We start from the raw sequence: 23,667 nt of genomic DNA, 5'->3' as shown, positions 1-23,667 counted from the left end.
TATTGAACAAAATTGAAGACTTAAGTAAATAGATGGCTATACTGTTTATGAATGGATGAAGTATTTATCCCATATAATCTCAATCAAAATCCTGGAAGTTATTTTGTGAAAAGCAATGAGCTATATTTAATATTCATGTGAAAACAGACAGGGTCAAGAATGGCCATGAGAAGCTTGAGAGAAAAAAACAAACAAACAAACAAACAAACAAACAGGAATAGGTGTTCTATTAGTTCTTAGAGACAGTGTGGTATTTGGTACAAAAATAGACCAAGGAGGGCTAACTAGATGGATCAGTGGATAAAGGTTCTTGCTACCAAGCCCAATAAACTGAGTTATATCACCCAGAATCCATATTCTTGCAAGTTTGTCCTCCGTCCTGCAGGGCATGTTATGGAATTTGTATACACACACACACACACACACACACACACACAGAGAGAGAGAGAGAGAGAGAGAGAGAGAGAGAGAGAGAGAGAGAGAGACAGACAGACAGACAGAGACAGAAAGACAGAGACACAGAGAGAGATTAAAATATAAAAATGAAGAATATGCCAAAGGAACAAAAAGAAGTATTTTTTTTCCTTGTCTTGTTGGCTCAATTTGCACACAGAAGAAAGAAGCACCCTGGTTGATCTCTGATACCATACACAAAATCAGCTATAGCTAAAATAGGAGGTTAAATTCCAGACATACAGAAATGTCCACAAATACTAGTCAATACAGGAGCCACCAGCTGAATGTGGGTACTCAAATCTAAACAAATGGAATTTGAATTTAAAATTCAGTTTCTTGGTTATCATAGCCACATTTAAAATGTTGTTCCTCCACATGCAGCTAAGGTCTTGGACAGGGCAGACACAGAACACGTCATCACTACAGTAAGATCTACCCAACAGCACACTTCTAGAATCTAGAAATATAACGAGAGCCAGATTTGTTATTTTGAACTTTTCTAGAGTAAACACATGAAAATCATTTCATATTACATTCTGGCTAATTCACATCTGAAATTTGTTAGCTGGGTATTTTACATCCTGTTTAATACTATGTATTGGAATCGATGTGTGTATTTTATATTCAGACTAACCATATTTCAAGTGCCCAGCAGTCATATTCGATTAGTGCAGATCTACAAAAGTTACTGAAGAAACTAAGAACTTCAAGATAGGAGACAGAAAGCACTAAAAAAGGAAAGCTGGTGTCATTTACTTCATTAAAATTAAGGATTTGTGTTCAAAGGGTATCTCTGAAAAAGAAAACAAAAACAAGAAGCAAGTCAGAAGTACGGAGGTAGGGGTGGATCTGAGAGGAACTGAGGAAGGGGGTGGATGTGATCAAAATACATCGTATAAAAGTCCCAGAGGTAATGAAACTTTTTTTAAAAGCAAGTCACAGACTGGGAGAAGATTATTACCATGAGCAGATAGGCGCAGAAAGATGTATACTATGTCATTTACAGATGATTTAACACGACAAAAAAACACAAAACAAAAAACCTTTCATTTTTAGGATTAACACATGTACCAGACAAAGTAGGAAGGATTATATTTTTGAGCAGTTCTCTTCTGTGGAAGGGAAGAGGAGGAAAACTGGTGGTGAGAGAAGCACTCCTATTCAACTATTTCATTGCATTTGATCTCTTTCAGAAAGAGATGAGAGAGAACAAGCTGAAGCCATCTGACAAATAGTTAACATCTGTTAATGCAGGCTAACGGATGCAAGTGTTGCTGTTTTCCTGACACCATGCACCTGTGCAGTGTTAACAAGCATCAACATTATCTCGGAGTTCAAAATACCCTAGTTATGGGGTTATTACACCCTACTCAGACCTGCTACGTCAAAGTCTTGGGTTTTTAATCCAGATTTCCTACTGCGTATGATATAAACTAGTCTGATATACCAATAAATTATCAAACACCCCTATTTACTGTAGTCAACAGAAGGTTAAAATTAATCTGAATATATTAGGTTGAATTATACATGACATGAGCTAAGAACTTTTACAATCTACAAATTTTATCTAGTTGCAAAGGTATGATGTGATTTTTAATCCAAACATTTCAATTTCTTATACAGCCTCATTTAAAAGTCTCCATTAAAAATATTAAATTTAGTGATGTGCTAGAAGCTACAGAACACCAAGAAGTTGGAAACCACCATAAGGGAGGAAAAGGAAATGCAGTAATTAAGGCGTCTCCCTTAACGACTTTAGAATTGGTGTCTGTGGACACTTGGTTTCAGACTTGTGTAGCCTCGGAATGCAGGACAACAAATCACTGTTTGGGACTGTGCTTCAGACACCGAAGCAAAGTCACCCAAAGACTGACTGAAAACCAGCAAGATCAGGATGTCAACAGCTCTGGGTGTCTGACTATATACACCTAGGAGATAATAACCAATCATGGGTTAAAGAAAATGTTGTATGTTTTACAATGAAAGTAAAATAATCAATGACAAGGAAGGGACATGTCCTGGCATAGGATGGTGGTTTCTCAAATACAAGAGGAATGAACAGCAGAGGTGTGTTGTAGTAGCGGGCATTTGAATCAAAGCAACAGGCTCCCTGGCCTGGGTATCCTCCTTGCTATCCAAAAAAGTCCCCTCCCTATCCCCGAACCTAGAAATTTTAATGGTCAAATGATAAAGAAGTCCGAGGAAATAGTCAGTAACCTGTAAAGCCCAATGCAGACACTAATTACTTTTACTAATAGCCATCAGAGTTTTGGTCTGTTTTATAAGCAGTGAAATGTTCAAGAGAATAATGTAGAGATAAATTGTTTAGCCTAGATAAAATCATACTAATTTTACTTGTACACTAATGAAAATGAAAGGCTAGGGATGATTCCAGCCAATCACTAATCAAAATAAGACTCCCGCTTGTCTGTCCTTAACACTTCTGCTGGGACCTCAGGTTTTCTCTATGGGGTGCTAGTGAAAGCTGATGGTCTTGAGTTATCTGTTCATCTGACACACAAATATCACAAGGTTTCTTCAATGTGCATTATCTCACTCTTCAATAAATGGGAACCAGTGGTAGTAAATGTAGATTAGAAAATATCTAATGAATGATGCCATGCAACGGAAAACCTAGAAATAGTATACATGAGATTTATGTTGACACGTATCACCATTCTTTACACTTGTGTGAAGGACTCTGTGTTGCAAAGAGTCTAATAGCCAGTCCCTTAAGTGCTGCATTCAAGGGAGAACAGTAGGCATGTGAGAACAGAAGCGACACAGGAGTAATTTTAAACTTGGGAGCTTCTGAAATTAAATTACAAAGTTGGCATTTCAGTACTAATCTAGCCAATGTGTCTGAAGCATTCATTTGAGCTAAGCAGCCCTGCAGAGACCCCCCTCTCAAAAGGCAGTAGCGTAGAAAATAGCGAGTTCTTTTCTGTTGCAGGAACAGTCTGACTGTTGCAGGATTACTGGTCTCTCTGCTCTGGTTATTCAGAAACACATCAATATGCCATGGATGGATGCAACCTCAGACAATGGGAATCGAAGACAGGAAAACACAGGTTCAGGAGTTCACCCACAACAGAAGTGGAAGTAGACGCTGCCCTCATCAATTTTTCTTATATCTAACCTGCAAGCAGCCCACAGGCCTCAGATGGTATGGAGGCTCGAAATCCAGGTGCACCTATAATTTATGGAACTGCCTAAGCATTCATTCCATGAAGTTGAGAATCCTTTAACTCCCACAGGACATCTGTGGGGTGGAAACAGGAATGCAGGAAATGTCAGACAAGCTCATATATTACTCCATTGTAAATAATGGCCTTCAGAAGATTTGGCTGTACCCTAAACAAAATATTCCATTATATCTGTTTTGGAGTTCTTCAGGTTTTATGTGTTGAGAGTATTAGTTCTATAATTGAGGATAGTTTTTTAGATTGACAAGACCTCTGCTGTGCTTTGCAGACACCAGTATATAATCCTCCTGCATAAGAAATGGAAGGATGAACTCTGACAATAAACAAGCAGTTCTCATCATAAACATGTGCTCATGTCTCCTTGTTGATTTGCCATTCAGCATCACAATCAAAAATTTAAGTATTCTATTTCATATTTCTAATTTCTATTTAAGAGGGTTAGAGTAAAGCAGTTTCATCATTATTCAATCACAGTATTTCCAAACCCAACCTTTTGCTCTGGATGAAATAAAAAAAAAAGTCACTAATGTCCTCCTACACTTGGTTTTAATATCTGAACTATGCTGTGTAGCTGTTGTCAACTTTGGCTACATCATGAGATAAGTCTAGATCGTTATTACCTGGGTGCTGGCTTCATACAGTTCTTTCACTTCATACAGGTAGTTGAATTTTATACCCAGTCATGCATGGATGCTTACCTGCAAGTGTGCTGTCATTCAACTAATGCTTAACTCTTAATGCCTGATTCAACTTTGAATCAGAAAAAAAGTAAAACAAAATAAAAACAAAACCAAAAACAAAAAAACTGGAAAGTTTTCATAGATCAACGTTTAAAAAAAATTTTTTAAAACAAAAAACCCAAAAAAACTGGAAACAGTTTGCACAGATCAATGTTTAAAAAAAAAAATTTTTTTTATCCTGAAATAGTTGAAAATTCAGCAGTTGTATAAATAGTCAACTTTCCCCAATGGTCTTACATAACTATGGGCCACTTTCAAAAGCAAGAGATTGATGCTAATTCAATGTTAAAACTACAGAAAGCACTTGAACATCACCACGTTTTACATACACAGAACACATGGCTGTCCATAAGAGAAAAGCCACCTAGGTCCTTCCATGACATGAAGCAGGAACAGCAGCCTCCAGACTGCACTGGCAGGATACAGGAAGACTAGGCAGAGTCTGCAAAAGATACACCCAAATGCTTCCTGTTTCCAGCTGTCCTTACTGTAAAGAACACTTATCTCAGTAAATGTTAGCTGACCTGACTTATCCAGTTTACAGTGCATACATGAATCAAAACACAATGCTGCACACAATAAAGAGGATTCTTGTCAATTTACATAAAAAGGAAGTTTGAGATCTTTGACAGGAAAATTCTCTCATTAGTGATTCTATTGAATTTCTTACTATGTCAGGTTACACATTTTTTAATTTTTCAAGTAAAATAATAGTGCACAGCACCTCATACACTAATTGTCATTATTACAAACCTTCTGATACATATTTTACCTTTTTCTATACAAATAAATGTAAATGTAGGAAATTAAAGATAAAAATACCCTGGAAAGTATCTAACCCTGAAGGTATATCATACAATTTGGGTGAGACTTCAGGACTGTGGCACTGACCCGCCTTGATAGGTAGGGCTTTCTACTATGGAAATCACATTTCATACCATAACCAGAATGTTTATAGGACACTGGTAAATTGGCCCATCTAATATACCACAAAGACCAATTTAAATGTAAATGAAATCATTTCCTAATAACATTTAGTAGATATAAATAATATAAACAAAAAACACAGTCATTCAATTAGTGACTGACATAGGAAAAAAACACCAGTAAATAATATACAACTCTGTTTCCAACACTGGGTTTCAAGAAAGGGCAATCAACTCAGTATAAACTCAATGTCATCTAACTGATATTCAAAAAGTAAAAAGGAGGGACAAAGAGCATTTTGGAGTATGTTTGAAGAATAGTCAATGCCTCCCAGTCCTCTCTCACAGACATACATGTAATAAGCATGAACAGGAAAGTATTGTTAAGTTCTTTATGCTAGTCCTTTTGACTTTATGCTAGTCAATTGTTATCTTGAAAGACAAGGAGGTAGAAATTCAAAGAAAAACCACTGAACTGCTCAACTGGGATTATGTAACTATGCCACCCTTTAGTAAAGGTGGAAATCCTTTTTAAAAATGTATCTACAGTGTGTAAATTTTAAAAGGGACTTCATTAAGGTTTCATGACTGCACTTCTTCATGGAAACACAGGTGTTTCCCTCTATAGATCAACAACAAAATCCCAAGAAAAGGTGAGAAGTGGCAGTGAGTCTGCATGTGTAAGAGGAAATAGCAGCCAAGGGCTGTTAGCAGAGCTCTGAGACAGAAGACAATGCTGCTACAAAAGCCCAACGACCTCAGTTTGATTCTCAGAACCTACATTAAGATGTAAGGAAAGAACCAACTCTGCAAAGTTGTCCTATGACTTCTGCACGTGTATGATGCACAGCTGCCTACACATACAAACGTTAGAGTGCATGTGCACTCACACACACACACACACAATAAATTAATACTTTAATTTTCTTAAAGATTTGTTAAAGACTAGACTGCCTTTTAGTTATGAATCCTTAAATAGATATTAACATCTTCTAAGTCTTATCACTTATAAAGTGGGACTATTGATCTCTGCTTATTTTATAGTTAGCTAGAAACAAAATAAAATAAAGTCAAACAACATTTTTAAGAGGTAAAAGGCTTACATTTTTATTTTCTATCTTGTATTATTTAAATGTTACTTCAGTGCAAGTTATAAACAGTAGTGTTACTTGGAGTTCGTCCTTCTTTCTGATAGATTCACCTATGCATCATCTTGTACAGAACATTGCAGACATTGCAGCACTAAGACAAAAACTGGTTTATTCACCATAGCACTGCTACTGTCTGTCCCCAGTAAAACAAAGCACATATCATCACTTCCCTACTAAGGGAACTGACACAATACACCCAAAACTGCTGTGGAAAGCAATTAGCTATGCCAACATAAGACACTACCATTATTAGATGTGATATTATTGTTTGACTTAAAATTATACAAAGTACAAAACTAGGGAGAAAAGACCCTTTGTAATGGCTTTTAAAAACAAACACTATCATAACATTACAAGGGCACAAGCAGGACCAACAGGCACAGCCAAGGGGTATCAGGTTCACTCAACTTCAGCAAGAGTAGGAAGGACTCATCCCAACACACCAGCTTCCTGACACTACAGAATTATTCCAAGGGTACGGCACTGAGTAATGAACTCTCAGCAGAAAACAGAATCCTATTGCAGTACCACGTGACCAGCTATCTAACCTCCCAAAGCCATGTTCACAGTTTAGAATGCCAATAAAACTTTCAAGAACTAAACGAATGAGTTAGTAAGCTCAGGTGAGGCAATCTCTTAATCTTTCCACTGAGATTCATTCATGTGACAGCACAAACCTGTTCACTGAACTTGAGTATAATGCTGTGTTTGCTTCTCTATAACTTAAAAAATAGACTGTAAACATCTGTATGTCGTGATTTAAGGTACTTCATTAAGTAACACATCCAACTAAGACTTCAACAAACAGCATATCAAGCCAGTATTTCTTGTATTCTGAACACTTATGTACAAACATTTACTTTCTTATTAAGTATCTGTACAACTACTTTGATTTCTGCACTTTGCCCTTTTGTTACAGGGACCCTGAAAGATACCGTAGGATCCTGTAGCATATGACTTTTGCTAGTGCTTTCTACTTTGATACACAGAGTACTTGAGATGAGTAAACAAATGTTCATGGTCTGAGATGCCTGTCAGTCATTAATTACTGAAATGCCTTTAAACCTGCAGAAATGTAGGATTTTAGTTACTCTTCAGCAAAGGCTTCAACTCCCTTTTTATTCCATGAACATATAGCTACCCTTTCAAAAACATTCATCATGAGGAAGAGATGCCTACAATCCTAGAATTGCCACTACCCATGTTTTTACCATGGCACCCATCTTTACTCTCCCTCCACACTTTTTCTTTTCACCATGGTAGGACTGTCATACTTGCCTGATGTTACACCATCTTGCATTCACAAGAACTGCCAGTGAAAATGATTCTTATGAGGTAACGAGGTCAAGAGGTGGGGCAATGAGCACAGAGTGCAGGGCAATGCTTTCTAACAGTCAGACTCTGCAGCTGCTGGCCACACACAGGCTACCTCTCTAGCAGAAAGTTTTCTCGCCAATTAATTTTCACCATTGTTACACTGAGCCACTAGGGTCCTCTAATTGTTGGACAAAGTGAGATGACATAATTCAAGCATTTAGCAATCTCTTACAAAAATGTAATCTAAATGCCAAACTAATCTGTTAACTACCAACCCAATAACATGTTTATTACCAGGTTTAATCATTTCTGATCTATATCTGTATAAATTCCTGCACAAAGACTTAAGAAATTCATTTTCCTTTTGCAACTAACATTAAAAAACACAGAGCTGATGCAGAATTTAACATATAGGAGAAAAGAAGTAACAAGGATGATGACAGAGAAAAATATTAAGGTTGGAAAAGAATATTGCAGAAAGGAAAGGCTAATTGTTTTTTATAATGGATTAATTTTAAGTTACACTTAAGTCATAAAAACATAACACTAAATAAAGTTCCAAACCAAAATTACAACTGACTTAAGGAACTAGTACAGGAAATGGGAAGGCATGAGGAGAGTGGGAGGAACACTAAGCCACCCTGCATTACAACAGGAAATGCCTGACTGAAGCCCAGCAGCGAACATGTACCTGGAGACATGCCAGTCAACAGCAGAAGATATCAACTCTGGGCACTAAAGGGGTGCCTGAACTCTGGATAGAAGAATATGAGAAAATGATATTGGAGACTTCCTCTACCCTTAAGAAGTTCGTAAAACCATTTGATTTAAAAAAAAAAAAAAAACTATATTTAAGTTTGATTTCTAAGAAAACCCTCAAAACTATTCCTGATTTGCCAATAGTTCTCTCAACACCAGGTTAGTTTTTCTATAACTATGTCACATTTTCAGTTCTGTTACAATGTTTTCCAAAGTCATTATTCACTTGTCATTACTGATGTTCCCATATATAAGCAATTGTGCCTTTGAAGATTTTGGAATGTCCTGTATGGTTCTGAAATATAAGTAGCTTTTCCCCCTCACCACACTTAATATATAATCCTACAAATACAGCTAAAAGCAACAGAATCCCTAAAATGCTAAGATCTCTTATACCAGTTTCCTTTTTAGGAAAAACTTTCAGCACTAGTCACCGGTGGTTCGGATCTGTAAATTCCAGCACTCAGGATGCTCAAACAGGAGGCTGGTGAGTTTAAGGCCAGACTGGACTACCTAGACAATTGCAAGTCAGTGGGACCCTGTCTCGAGCAAGAATCTAGGGGTCTGAGGATATAGCTCAGTGGTAGAGCACTTTCCCAGCATGTCCAAGGCTCTGGATTGGATCCCACCACAAAAAAGCAAGCAAACAGAAAATCAAAATCCCTTTGAAGAACTGAATGCAGATAATGACATGAGTTATGAAAAAGGCTATAAGGTTGATTGTTTTTCTAGTTCTGTTACAGATTTTTTTGTTTTGGTGATAAACAAAGTACAAATTCCAATGTGAAGCGCCATAGCTTCTGTTCCAAATGGCCACTGTATAGAAGTTCTCTGAGCCATTTGTATTACACTGCTTATATATGTTCGATTACTTATTGGAGAATACCCTAATTTAAAAACAAAATACTAAAACAAAAGTAATCCAAACATTAAAAAGTTAACAAGTGATATTATATTCTAAAAAAGGTCTACAGGAAAAGATTACATATATGTGTGTATGTATTATATACAGTGTAAAATATTACTTATGTATATATAATATGAAATATGTGCTATATATAATTGAAATTATAATAGCATTATATGTATATATACACACACATTTACATATGACATATGATTATTACATATTTTATATATGATGCTGTTAAAATGAAATGAGACTTTACTATACTGTTTTATTGATCTCATTTTATCACCTAGGATGAAATCACTAATGGCATCTAGCTGACCTTCCACAGCATCCTTCATGAAGAGGTTGTTTCTGGCTAACAGTACACAGTGTACACTTCACATATACAGAGAATCTTCAGTAGGAAGTATTTAGAGCTAACAGATCCAAGTATGTGTTCACCAGCCTGTAAGTATACAATTATGAGTTGCTTAATGAAAAGAGAAAAGACCAAAACAGGAAATAAAGGGGAATGGAAAAAGAGGCAAAGAGATGGCATAAAAACAATGTAATGTATTTTCTGCTCTGAGGGAGTTACCAGGGAGACACAGCTAATTTCTCAGAGAAGCAAAACTAGGAGACAGGGGAGCTGTAGAAACACTACAGTGGTAACAGGTGTAAGCCCCTCCCAGGCCTCCAGGACACAGCACTTCACCTCTAAGCAAAATAAAGTAGAAGAAAATGCAAAAGGAGAGGCCAAGAAGCTTTCCCAGTAGTTAGTGTGAAGAATTCCTGCGAGCTCAATTGCCTAATTGTCATCGGAAAGAACACTTTACTAATAAGTATTCCACCAAGAAAACACCAAAAAGCAACAGGAAGAATAATGGTAGAGTATTAAGACTGTATCTAAGGGTTGGAGGACATGAACTGGTTAGAATAAAGCCAGAGTTTGTGGGCCTGCTGTCTCCACCACAGTTTTACCCAATGCTTACACCAGCACAAATGCAGCCATGAATGACACAAACATGAATAAGGAAGTCACATTCAAGGACAGTTTACAGATTTGTCCCATTACTGCCCCAGTTTAGTCCACAGAAAAACAAACATTCTACCCGGGGAAGTGGTGGTACATTTCTTTAACACCAGAACTTGGGAGGCAGAGGCAGGCAGATCTCAGTGAGTTTGAGGCCATCCTGGTCTACAAAGCAAGTTCCGGGGGGGGGGGGGATCCCAGAAACTGATTTAGAAACTACTTCAGGGGAAACTGTTACTTTAAAATTTAAAGGTTCACAAAAGTCTCATCTGAAATGTCTTGTTAGACATCAATAGCATAATAGGAAACAGATCTTTACTACCTCACTGCAACTGAGATTTTCTACCTCTTCTATAAATCTAAATCCTAAATTGATCACTGAAAGTCTCAGATGCTGGGGATGAAGACTGGCCTCTTACTTAGAAGTTCCTGCAACACTTCCAGATGCTCTCTGAAACATTCTCATTCATGCCGCAACTCTAAAAGCCTTTTCAGAATGGAAGGTAAGTTAAGGACAAAATTAAGCCTGTTGGAAATGTCAATTCAAGGACTAGCATTCTTTCAGTAGCAAAGCAGCATCTGTTAAAGAGGCTATAAAGTATAATTATATAAGTAGGTAATTATAAAATCTTCTACTATTAACTTTTAGATAGCCAAAAAAAAAAAAAAACAAACAAACAAAAAACAAAAACCAAAAATGGCCTACCTTGTCAAATAAGATGTTATCCTTACATTTGCATAAACCCATAACTACTGCTAGCATCCTGTTAGGACATATTTTAACATTAAAAAGTTCATTAAGTATCCAGGCCCTGTATCTGAGTAGCCTATAATACTGAGTATGTTCTATTAAAAATAATTAGGAAAATGATTATCTATATTATGTGATACAACACTAAATGGTTGTATTATAACATTCCTAAATACTTTAGGTGACCTACAGAGTGAGCTGGGAATAATTTCAGTAACCTTGCTGCTATGTAAACCTTGTCATTTTAGTTGTATATTACTTTATACTTATTGAACACACTGTTAAATGTTCCAGTTTTTATTGAGAAATAAAGTATTTTCTTCAGAAAAATCTAAACATGACTGTGGTCCACCCACAGACCTTGAAAAATAAAAACAAATATTTTGTAAAACTGATTACTGTCATAATCTGAAACCATAAAAGACCAGGAAATCTAGTGGTAATGATAAGAAGCTAGAGACTTTCTTTTATTCAAAAATTAATTTTTAAAATAAGGTCACCATGTGAACATGACATTTTCAAACTTTATTATCAGTACAGCATAAAAGTTACATAGGAAAAATTAGGCCAGACAGTTTAACACCCTTTTCAAGAGAAGAAGCCCAGATTAAGTAAAATTACCATTACTCACATACAAAGCTAACTTCAAACACATACCTAATTTTACAAATTGCTTTTGCAATTTGAGAAAAAAAAAGCCTACATATTCATTTGAAATGTAACTTGATTCTGCATCTATCTAGCTTTTTTCCATGTTTGGAAAACTAGAGACTAAGTATATATGGAGACACAATCAGTTAAAAGGATGATACACATTTTTATTAGCAGCAGTAATCAACTAAAGGAAATAAATCCATAGGTACATCTTACAGTTTTGGTTGTGAGCCTAGCCTTTAAAGGCTGAGCCATCTCTCCAGCCCCCTAGGTACATCTATGTATGGGTCGGCAGATTCTAATTTTAGTCTTGGGGACAGGTGCCAAGAAACTTCAAGGTAAATCAAACACTAGGGGGCAGCAAACTGTTGAGGATCATACCAGGCAATCAACTCAAAGACTGAGACACTTTGAGACTGTCTTTATTCATTTTGCTGTAGGGGTAGAGATAGAACCTAGGAACCCACTATAGCAGCTAAATCATCCACCGAACTGCTTACATAATCTGCCAAAACACCCCCAGTCTTTTGTATGTTCTTAATGTGAATTACACTCTAATGGAAGATGGCTTAAAACAAGCCACTGTGATAAAAAGCTGTTTTGATTGCCAATTATTTCTCTTCCATTTTCAATTGTCTACTTTGTCCAATTTGTGAATATGGCTTTTAAATGTATTAATGGCAATGTCTCTATGATACAAAACTCAGTAGCATTTCCATTCCTGAAGTAGGTGCTACACTGATGAGGACTAGTCTTTTTATCCAGATGACTTTAAGTTATGCTAAGTTTAAATCTGACAGAAAAGGTATCTATGTCCAGTCACTGAATGTGTCATGGTACAGATACTTTGTGACAAAAAGCTGTGGGGATATATGCTTCCCTTGGAGGACCTGGCTTTGTAAAAATAAATAAACAAATAAATAAATCCCATATACATGTAACTACAGAATAGAAGGGGGGGCAGAAAACAAATCTACAGCTATACGAGTTACAGACTTAAAAGATGAGCTCTCTCACTGTAAGTAGTAGAAATCAGTAAGCATCACCCTGGGGTTAATCAATTATCAGGTAAAACAAAAGAGAAATTCAATAATTAAAGAAAAGTTTGGATGTAGGAAAGCTTAGAGGTTAGCCCTTTGGTTCATTATTTATGACCACATTAAACCCCTGAAGTAGGTTTTATAATAATTTAAGTTCACAATCTAAAGCAAAGGCAGCCAAATTAGTTAACAGTATATCCAGGTTTTGAATACTTAACCCCACTCGAAATCCCTAAACTTATCCCAATATTGCTCAATACCCAGAGTTCAGAGGGAGGAAGGGAAATTCAATACGAACCAAGCCAAATTTCTTTAATTAAGAGCAAATGATAAGCTCATGCTGAACGGCTTCCCTTGCTGTATATATCCCATCTTCTCCATATATCACTTAGACTTCCTAGAGCAGTGCCTGCATGCTAAACATTAGGCCGCCTCAAAGTACTTCAAACCAGGGATTCAAAATCTGGTGAGAGCCACAGTGACTCCCAAGACAGACAAAGGAGGATCCAGAGTTCCAGGCACACAAGGGCTACGTGGGTAAACTACTGATCAAAACTACAAGTCTGAACAAAAAAGTGGTGGTTTACAAGCTATTAGTGGACAGTAATAAGAAGACTGAAGACAGATAGTACCTCAGTATAAAATCTGAAATGTTACCAATTCTACAATGTTCTGGGAACTAACATGCAGCAATTGTGTTAGCATCCACATGTCACACCTGGATCGGTCCCAGTAAAACTGCAACTGCAGGAAAAATACTGTAAGATTACCTTCGGTGTATGTGCAATTGGCCTATACAAAACAAAAGTGCAAGTCATGTTTATGCTTTGGTCCTGGCCCAAGAAACTCCATTATTTAACATGTTCAAATATCCCCAAATGCAGAAACAAAAACTGGAAACATTTCTTGTCCTACATTTCAGGTAAGGGGTATTCAATTGTACAGCTCATGACCGCAAGCAGACACACATGCATCTATTTGCAGTACTAAGGATTTGAGCCTGGGTTCATGGAAAGTAGGCAAGTTTCCTACCATTTTGAGACAAATCCCAGGACTGAACTTGACAGCTTCGTTCCTCAGTCTCCCAAATTACCTGGGTTTATAGGTCTGTGGCTTCAGGTGTCACAGGAGAAAACATCTTCCCCGGCTCTTTTAAAGTAGCATCCTAATTATTCTTGCACAGGGGTTCTTAATCATGGTTGATAGATTTCAGTTTTGTCAAACTGGGGAGAGATTAAAGCCACTGAAATTTAGTTACTTTCTGGTGAGGAAGTAACTTTCTGAACACAGGCCAAAATTACAGTGATACAAAACGCCTGAAACAAATCCTTTAAAGGTCATTTAGAGTTCTGCTAGTTTGAAGTTAGTCCTAGGCAGGCCAGAGCGGTTGGTATTTGATGTTTTATTAAAGTATGGTTTACTCCATCGTAAACATGTAGTTTCCTCGTAACTGTTTCAATGTCACTGAACAACTCATTGTATCCTTACCTATCTATAGTCACAATCTAAACCCTTTGGTCTGGAAAACACAAAAATGTTAAAAATGTCCGCCAGCACATTTTATTTTCTTCACAGCATTTATCACCGGTGGGTCTTTCTTCGTAGTGTAACATTCAATGCACACAGGAAGTGGGGTATCTGGGATGGTTTCCCAATGTCCAGAAGATATGACTCACAAGGTACAAGTACGTGTGGATTAGGGGAATCCTAATATCACACTGTCAACAGCAGTCCTGCTTTGTTAAGGCTTCCCAACCGCACTGTTACAATTCCAAGCCTCAAGCTCTTGTATTACTTTTTTCTTAATTAACATTTGATACATCCAAAAAGAAAACATAAAAGAAACCTGTCACACGCTAGTTGCCGCACTTAACAATGGAGACATAAATGAAAGTTTCTAGAAGACCGTAGGTTGTACTGTCTTTTAACTCATGCTTTGTGTCACTCTTGGAGCAGACACTTGGTGAAGCACCCTTCCAAATCGGTGGCGGGGCGTCCTGCGGCGAGATTTCTTCCATGTGCCCGGCTCCTTAAACTCGGCCCATGTGGACAGGCTCCCACGTGAAAGAACGCGTCTTCTCAGAAACCACAGGAAGCCCTTCCACGTCACGCCACCCGCCGCCTCGCCGGGATGGGGAGTTCCGAAGACCCCCCCAAGGGAGGAGCGAGGCGTGGAGCGGATGCGGACCCCGCGGCGGGCCGGCCGACCGGCCACTTCCCTCCGCTCCCAACCGCGCCCACGCCGCCCTGTACCCCGGTGCCCGGGAACAAAGCCCGCGGCCGTGCCACGCTCGCCCCACGCCCCGCCTCGGGGACCCAAGGGCTGCGCCACCGCTCCCACGCGCCCCGCAGAGCCTTTTCGGTTGGCCGGGAACTCGGCGGCTGCCGTCCGTTAGTCCCCGCGGCCGAGCCCCTGGGACCTGCCTCGGGTCCCGGGGTCCCCGCACGGCGGCCGCGAGAAGCCCGCGCAGCCCCCAACCGGCGCCACCGCCCGGGCCCGCGCAGCAGGCCGATGGGCGCGGGGTCCCCACCGTCGCCCGCTGCCCCACGCGCTGGCTCCGCGAGCCGCTCTCCGGCTCGCCGCCACCGCCTGCAGCAGCTGCGGACACCCGCGCCCCGGCCCGGAGGCCCCGGTGGCGGCCCCAGCCCGGTCTCCCGGCCTCCCCTGCTGTCCCGGGACTCGCAGGCTCCGCCGCGCACGGGGCCGGTTCTGGGGGAGGGAATGTAAACAAATCGGGGTTTTATAGTTACCTCACACTCGAGTGCCGTGTGCATCTCCTCTCCGCTCGGTACCAAACCCCGGCTGCACCCAGTCGTGTATTCTCCAAAGCCGCCTGCGCTACCTGCGTCGCGGAGGCCAGCGCGAGAGCCGCGGCTCTACGCCGGCGGCGCACCCGGCCCGCTCCGGCGTCCTGCGCAGCCGCACCCCGGCCGACTCAGCGCTACGCCAGCGGCGCACCCGGCCCTCCCGGGCGCCCTGCGCAGCCGCACCCCGGCCGCCTCGGCGCTACGCCGGCGGCGCACCCGCAGCGCCCAGCCATTCACTTCGCGGACGCGCCTGGCGTAGGGGAGCCGCGGCACCCACGGGAGCTATACCGACAGGCGGAGCTGGAAGAAATTCGATCTACGCAAATTGCGGAGCTCAGCAGCCCCGCGCTAGTTTTGTTCCGAGAAAGGACACGGTGGGGGAGTTGGGGCGGCTTCTAACGCATGCGTGGAGCGCCCTTGGTCGCCTCACATGGCCTCGCACGTCGGTTGCTGAGGCCTTGGACTGGCTGATGGGACGCGTAAGCCCGGAGAGCGAACGCCTCAGCTCAGTGATTTCGGAGTGATCAATTAGGATGCTGATCTCTATGTGGCTTAGACATCTATATTAAGTTAACAACACCCCCCCCCCCGCGCGCCCGTCCCATTCTCAGGGCAAATCTGAACTTTAGTGCCATGTGCAAAGTGTTTTGCATAACTCCCCCCACTCTACCCCCCACCATTTAAAGCACACTTACAGTGGGTCTTCCCAAACAGAAAGGAGAAGTTGAGTCTAAAAGTATGTCACGTAATTCTGGTAGCTCTGGGTACCCTTCCAAGGACTCCCCACCACCTTAACCAGCGGACAGTTCAACACCTAAAGGCAGAACCCTGATCTGCCCAGCAATTCCGGTAGACTCATGCCTATATCCTGCTGGAGCTTGCATCCCTTTGCTCACACCGCCATCCTCAATGGTCTCCTCCCCTCTTAAGCAACTAACAAACAACCCACAATTTTCTTAAAAGGAGGCTCGACAAACCCTTTGCTTCATTATTCATTACTCTGCTTCCGGGCTCTTAATTAAGTCTAGGCTTATTTGTATTCTGCCCGGATGCCTGTGTTTCTGTATTCAAACTGAGACTACTTACTAGTGAAAGTAAATTCTGGGGGTGCTTTATGGGTGTCCAACGGAGTGCATATAACTCTGAGCAGCAGTAATTGCCAGCTTTATGTGTCAGGCATCTCTAACGTGCTTTGCATTTGTATTAATTTAATACTCATAACACAGTGAAGAATGATTACCCAGGAAATGAAGGCATAGGAAATAAGTAACTTGCCTGAGAGAACACAGGGGCATAGGAGGGGCAGACCCATTCAGTATGGCTGCATGCCCTATTTAGCATACTTGAACCCCATGAAAGAAGCTGTTTGCCTTTTGTTCTCTGCCTCTACATGGAACATCTTCCAGGTGCTTAGTAAATGTCTGACTAAAAGCACACTGAGCTTCTCATCTGGGGAAGCCAACCTATTACCTAACTCCCCCTATCAAAGGGAAAAGTTCTGAGAAGACAAGCCAGATTTTGCCATTAATGGACAAAGATAATGAATGGATGACCATAGTCCTCAGACCCATGAATAAGTCCAGGAGTTACATATAAAGTATTGACTTAAGTTGTTTAGAGTTTATCAGGTCTTTACAAGTAGGTCCTTTCTGTACAAAGCATAAAAACATCCAAGTTGCCCTTATATTTTAAGGCTTCTAATTTGATTGAACTCATTGTTAGTGTCTCTTAATATCTTTCAACTAAGACGGCACATGTATCAAATTTTCTAGCACCTCCAAGGATTTGGGGCTATGTATTTACTAAACAAATGTTTGCCTGGTTTACAAATACCAGATTAAACAGTGAAGGATGGCCATGCCAAACAGTCAGTAGCTGCAGTGTGAGTGGTATTCCTCCATCCTCCCATGTTTCTCTCAGTCCTTTGCCAGAACTCCACAACGTGGCAACTACAGGGCTAATGTTCTTGCTCATCCTGCTTCTTCACATGCCTGTACCTGAATTTTAAAGGTAGCATCCTACCTCCATGAGACAATATAATAAATTTCTTGGCCCTTTTAGTTCCTCCAAGGATTAGAAGAGAGCCAGGTACCATTATGGAAATGGGACACATACCCCACCTTGAACTTTAACTGTCACTGAGATCCAGCTTGCCTTCTGATTTCTGATAAAGTGCTTATCATCCACAGTAAAGTTAAGATGGTAATGAAATCTACAAAGAGTGGGGCAGATCCTAAGAAATCAGACCTTTCACACTCAGTTGTCCTTTTCGTGAATCAAGAGTCGTAATAACCAATGGCTTTATAAAATAAATGTCCTTAAATTCACTTCAGTCTAAACACTGGTTTTCACATTGTCAAATATGTCTGGACCAGACAAATTATGCCTAGAAAAGTGGTTATTTAAGAGAACGGGAAGACTAAATGAGGTGAAAAGTAAGGCATTAATTACCAGAGTAGAGGTTTTTAAGCTGAGGAAAGAGGATGTCAGGAATATATAAGCAAAGATTTGAACCTGGGCTTCAAAATTAGCAACGATCTGTCACTGGGGGTGAAATCCCAGCTCTTTGGGTCTTCCTGTTTCTCAAGAGCAAGGCTGCCTATCTGAAGAGCCTGACTCTTTGAGACAGAACAGGAAGACAGGCCAACATAGCCTCAACGAGGGACAAATGTGACTGATATGCCTGGCAAGTGAAATTACGTAATAAACTTAATTTCAGAAATCTGCAGAGACAGAAATAGATTAGAGATATGGAACAACACAAATATTTAAGCACTCCCCACCCAGAACAGAAAAACTCACTTATGATTTGTCAAGCTGACTATGACATTAAAATAGCTGCACACTTGTCTCTAGTTATGGCGGTGCTAAGAGAAGAGCTTTCCTCTGAGTGCTGCTGCAGGAGCACCCACAGCAGGGAAGCTTAGAGCTACCTTGCATTCCCTCTGACCTGATCTTCAGAAATACTTATAAGTAAGACCTCGCTCCCAAGAAAGAGGGAGGTTCACTCAGAAGAATGAATCAAAACAGGCGTATTTATCCATGTGACATCAGGAAGGTTTCTTTGCCCAAAACTTGCTATGCATAGTCACACATCCCTGGAATTCCATATTTAGCCCTCAGGTGTTAGGCCTTGAGACCCCATAGACTTTGACCATGAGAGAAGTTACTTCCCTTCTATTATTTATTTATGCTACTCATTGAGTATATTTTTTTCAGGCCTTTTATGAAAAAAGAGGCTCCAAAATAGAAGCAAATGTGATTATCTAGATTCCTAAGGGTAGAGGGCTGTAGAACAAAGATAAACAAACAGCCCACTTCTCACTCTTGCTCTCAGCCAACATTCCCCACTCAAGAACATTAAGATAAAGAAAAACAGGCTTGGTAGCCCCCTGCAGCGAACATAGGACTCAACTGCCAATGGGCAGCCATTTTAGATGCTTTAAAATCCCAGCTGCACAGCTGACTTGGCCTTCAGAAACTCAGCTCCTAATCCAAAGGAGTCAAAAAAAAAAAACCAGCAAAAATGATCGTATCAGAATTGCAAATCTTAAATATATTTACGATAATCATACTTCAGTTTAAGGGAAATCATCAACATGGGAACAATTAATCATAAGTTCCCATTAAATATCTTAAAAGTTTATTAAATTAGTTGAAATGGATAAACACGCATTAAGGATTCATTTTTAAAATGTCATCACATGAGAACAATTTTCAGATCTTGCCCAAAGCTTCCAAGATAATGAGACCAATTTCACAACTAGCATCTATGAAAACAAGCAAGTCGATTGTTTAAGCCAAGACACACTTAGCAAACGTGAAGTTTCATGTGCTGAAAGTTTGACAGCAAGAATGCAGCAAAACTGTACATTTTAAGACAGGCAATACATGAATTGTTGAAATAAGAGTAGCAATTATTGGCTGAGGAAATAGATGGCTTAAAAGTTAAAGGCATTTTTGCACTCATAGAAGACGCTGGTTCAGTTCTCAGCACCCATGTAGCAGCTCACAAATATGTATAACTCACATTTCAGGGGAGCCACCACTGCCCTCTCCTAACCTCCACTGGAGCCAAGCACACATATGGTGTACACACTTGCATGCTAAGGACCAGGCACACACATGGTGCACACACATGCATTCAGGCAAAACATGCTCTTGCAGTAGAGAAAGGTAGTTTTTAAAGTGATGATTTTAGTGGTTTCTGAATTTCTCTTATATTTTCTTCTAAGTAAAGAAGAATGCTTTATAATAAAATAAGTTGGTTTTCTGCTTGTCATAGAATCTCAGAGATCCCTTCCTTTCGGTACACAGGATGGGAGAAGCTTCAGGTAATTTCTCATGCTTGTAGGGAACATGTCTGGCAATGCCCACTAGTCGAGGACTCACTTCGCCTGGCTTGCTTGCTTTCTTGGGCATGAATGAGCTCACCTATAGGTTCAGATGATTTCATACTCAAGTTTCATTCTAATTATGAGGATAAGGACATTGTTCCCCTAAGCAGTTATATTTCATAGTTTACCTTCCCACAATAAACACTTGCATTTACGTGGTTTTAAAAGTATCAGGCAACATTTCAGTGTTTTAAATAGAATTCCTTCCTTCTATAACCCTGTGGAGTGGATAGTTCAATGTCTGTCCATTTAATTACAATACCATGATGGCAGATCCAGGATCCCAGTGCTAACCGCCTGGCTCCTGAGATGGCACCTATACTCCTGCTTCTGATATCAAGACTGTCTGTGCCAGAGGCCCACAGCCAGCTTAGCCCTTATGGTGCTCACCACCCAGACATGAAGACCTGAGTTTGATCCTCAGGACCCAGTGAAAAATCCACCTGTAGTGGTGCATACCTGTAGCCTAGTACTGGGGAAGCAGAGATGGCTGCTTCCTGGCTAGCCATCTTAACCTACTTGTCAAGCTCCAGGCAATGAGAGAGGGAGACTGTCTCAGAAACCAAGACAAATGGCACCTGAGGAACACCACTGGAGGATGGCCTCTGTCCTCTATGGGTATGTGCATATCTGCATACATGCACCCATATCTCACAGACATGTGTGACTGTGCCAGGCCTGATAATTGTGAAGATATTGGGACAGTTTCTCTGAAATGGTCATTAGAACAGCAAAGAAAAGGAACCCATAAACTGGCACTGGCCAGTCTATAAATGATGTGGGCCAATGGAAATTTTAGATGTAATGTTAAGTGAAATAAAGAATGAAAACAAAAACACATTGAAATGCTCGTCTGGTGAACTTTTGTTCTCTCTTTTCGATTTATCTTCAGCTTCACTAGCTTACATCAAATCTGAGGGTCATGTTCACTTCTGTCTTTTAAATCAGAATGTTAATTAGCCAATCCAGCTTTACATTAATCTGAAAGCTTTCCTCCCTATCATGGCAATTTGATCTTGTCTTTCAAGTATGTATTTATATCAGTAAAGTTATATTAAAAATTAAGCAGATCTGGTGTGTGGGAAGAACTTTACTCCCACAAACGTAAACATGAGCAACTTAGTGTGCAACTCAATCAGGCCTCGGTAGGGTTCACTAAAATATACCCAAGCAGATTTAAAGTGAAAGTCATTAGTCTGCCTTGGAAAACAGACCAGGGCTGAGCGATAGATAAACCCTCAAGCGCGCCTTTGAGCTTCTATTACATGCAAGTCACGGCATTAAGTAGCTGGGATACCAGGGTGGACAAAATGAGATTCTGGCCCTTATAAATAGCTTATGGTCTCGTGGAGGAGGTAATTAAAGAGGTAATTATAGCATAGAGCGGCAAATGCTAGGCTAGATATAGGTGTGGTTGCTATGGCAGCAGAGGTAAAAATGGGTTATACTCAGGCTTCCTGGAATTAGTAGCATGTGACAACTGACTTAAGGGTGAGTGGAGGAGAGTCAGGTAAAAACATGGGGTCCTGGGAAATGATCTACACAGACGTGTAGTGTGAAAGAAAGCATAGTTTTCAGAATAAGAAACTGAAACAACTCTCTCTCTCTCTCTCTCTCTCTCTCTCTCTCTCTCTCTCTCTCTCCTCTCCCTCTCCGCCTTCCCCTCCCCACCCTTCATGGTTTTATTTTAATGTTTTGGCATGGGGGATTAGGAGAGATGAGACAGGCCTGGTGAGCAGGGCCTTTGTGTACCATATCAAGGCGTCTGAATGTGAGAGTGCATTAAGAGCCTCTGAAGAATTTAAAGCAGGCAGGTGGTGCGAGCCACTGCAAGAAGGAAGATTAGTGTGGTAGGCAGAAGAGGCCTGACCCCTCCCAAAGATGCCCTTGCTGTAATCCACAGGCCTGTGTGTATGTTAAATTAAAAAGGAATAAAAGCCGATTATAGAATTAAGGGCCTAATTTAATTACATTAAACCCTCAGAAAGAAAGAAAGAAAGAAAGAAAGAAAGAAAGAAAGAAAGAAAGAAAGAAAGAAAGAAAGAGGGAGAAGAGGAGAGTCTTCAGCAGATAACAGTAAGGGGAAAAGTAAGACAGCTCCATGGCCAAAGGTGCTTGTTGCCAAACTTGACTACCAGAATTGGTTTCCAGAGCCCACATGTTGGAAAGAGAGAACCAACTCCTGCACTTTGTCCTCTGATTCCCACACTTGCATTGATGTGCCCTACTCCCCGAGGTATTTGGAAAAGAGGCTAGAAGAATAATGGCCAGTGATGTGGGAACCTCTACAGAAATGGAATGTGGGCAGCCTGGAGAAGCTCACAACGATAAAAGATCTGGATCCTCCCACTTAGAGCCTCCAGAATAAAGGTGGCCTTGCTGTACCTGGCTTTTTGTTCAAGGATGCCCAAGCCAAGCCCCTGACAGTAAGATAATTTTTTTAAGACACCACATCTATGGTAACATGTTATAGCAGTATTAGAAAACTGAAGTTAGAAGTGGGAAGTGTTGAAGAGGTAGAATCTAATTTAAAGATAAACTTTACTCTGTGCCTGTGACTTTAATTTGGTCATCCAACTTCATCTTCATTATCTCTAAGAGGGGCCATACTTTCACAGGGTTTAGTTAATTAAATTTCGATGGAGGATTCAATATAACAAATAAACTAACATTAGCATGCAAGATTAAAATAGAAATGCCTACTATAAGATGAATGAATCCCCAAAACACTATGCTAAGTGAAACATGGCAGTCAAAAACATACTATTGCATTTTACTTCTATGAGATTCTTACAATGGGAAATTCATAAAGATGGGAAATAGAAGAGGGGCTGGGCTAGTATAAAAGGGAAATACTGAGGGAATGGCTAGTTAATATTTGGTGGGACATAGTGTGTATTTGGGATGATAAATATATGATAAAAGAAAATAGACTAAAATTTTGTAATAAATATAAAATAAACAAATATACTAGTCAATATAGTATTTGTTGAGTTGGAATTTATTATACCACATAAATGATTATATAGAGTTTTTGTTGGTTGGTTGGTTTATTACTTGGTTGGTTTTTGAGATAAGTTCTTACTACATATCATAAGTTGGCTTATAACTCATGATGTAGCCCAGTAGGTTCTCCACATTGATCTTCCTGCCTCAGCCTGCAAGTGCTAGAATAACAGGTGTACATTATCATATAGGGCTCTGTGGAGGTTTTTTTGTTTTGTTTTGTTTTTGTGCTAGGCATCGACCCCCGGGACCCAAGGGATGTTAAACATATCTCTGCCATTGCTATTCCTTAACCCCATAGGGTTATTATATAGGTTGTAAGGTATTCCTTAATCCTTAAAGACTTTTTATTAGTTTAGTTTTATTTTGTTTTGTTTTTTAATTTCATTCTAGGCAGTAGTGTGACACACCCTTAATCTAGCACTCAGGATGGAGAGGCAGATTGATCTCTGTGAACTCAAAGCCAGCCTGGTCTGCAGAATGAGCTCCAGGACAACCAGGGCTAGCAAGGAAGGAAGGAAGGAAGGAAGG

At 40.2% G+C, this 23,667-nt stretch overlaps 1 protein-coding gene and 1 pseudogene across 3 annotated transcripts in view; both read right to left on the bottom strand.

Annotated features, from left to right (window-relative positions):
* The window catches only part of Slc39a10 (solute carrier family 39 member 10), a 54,270-nt gene extending 38,438 nt beyond the window's left edge, over positions 1-15,832 (bottom strand). Inside the window, exons 1-2 of one of the 3 annotated variants that reach the window (XM_027396872.2) lie at positions 15,677-15,827; positions 14,019-14,148 (exon numbers count right to left, since the gene is read on the bottom strand). The gene's annotated coding sequence lies outside the window, so the exon portion shown is untranslated. Of the gene's footprint in view, positions 1-14,018; positions 14,275-15,676 lie in introns of those variants that run through there. The other 2 variants (XM_027396871.2, XM_027396873.2) reach the window with 2 other exon arrangements.
* Positions 15,833-16,128: 296 nt separating this feature from the next.
* Positions 16,129-23,667, bottom strand: part of LOC100755218 — a 105,402-nt pseudogene continuing 97,863 nt past the window's right edge.

Source organism: Cricetulus griseus, chromosome 2 (genome assembly GCF_003668045.3).
Source record: "Cricetulus griseus strain 17A/GY chromosome 2, alternate assembly CriGri-PICRH-1.0, whole genome shotgun sequence".
Lineage (NCBI taxonomy): Eukaryota > Metazoa > Chordata > Mammalia > Rodentia > Cricetidae > Cricetulus > Cricetulus griseus.
The sequence above is the reverse complement of the archived record's forward strand: the minus strand, read 5'-3'. Positions and strand labels throughout refer to the sequence as shown.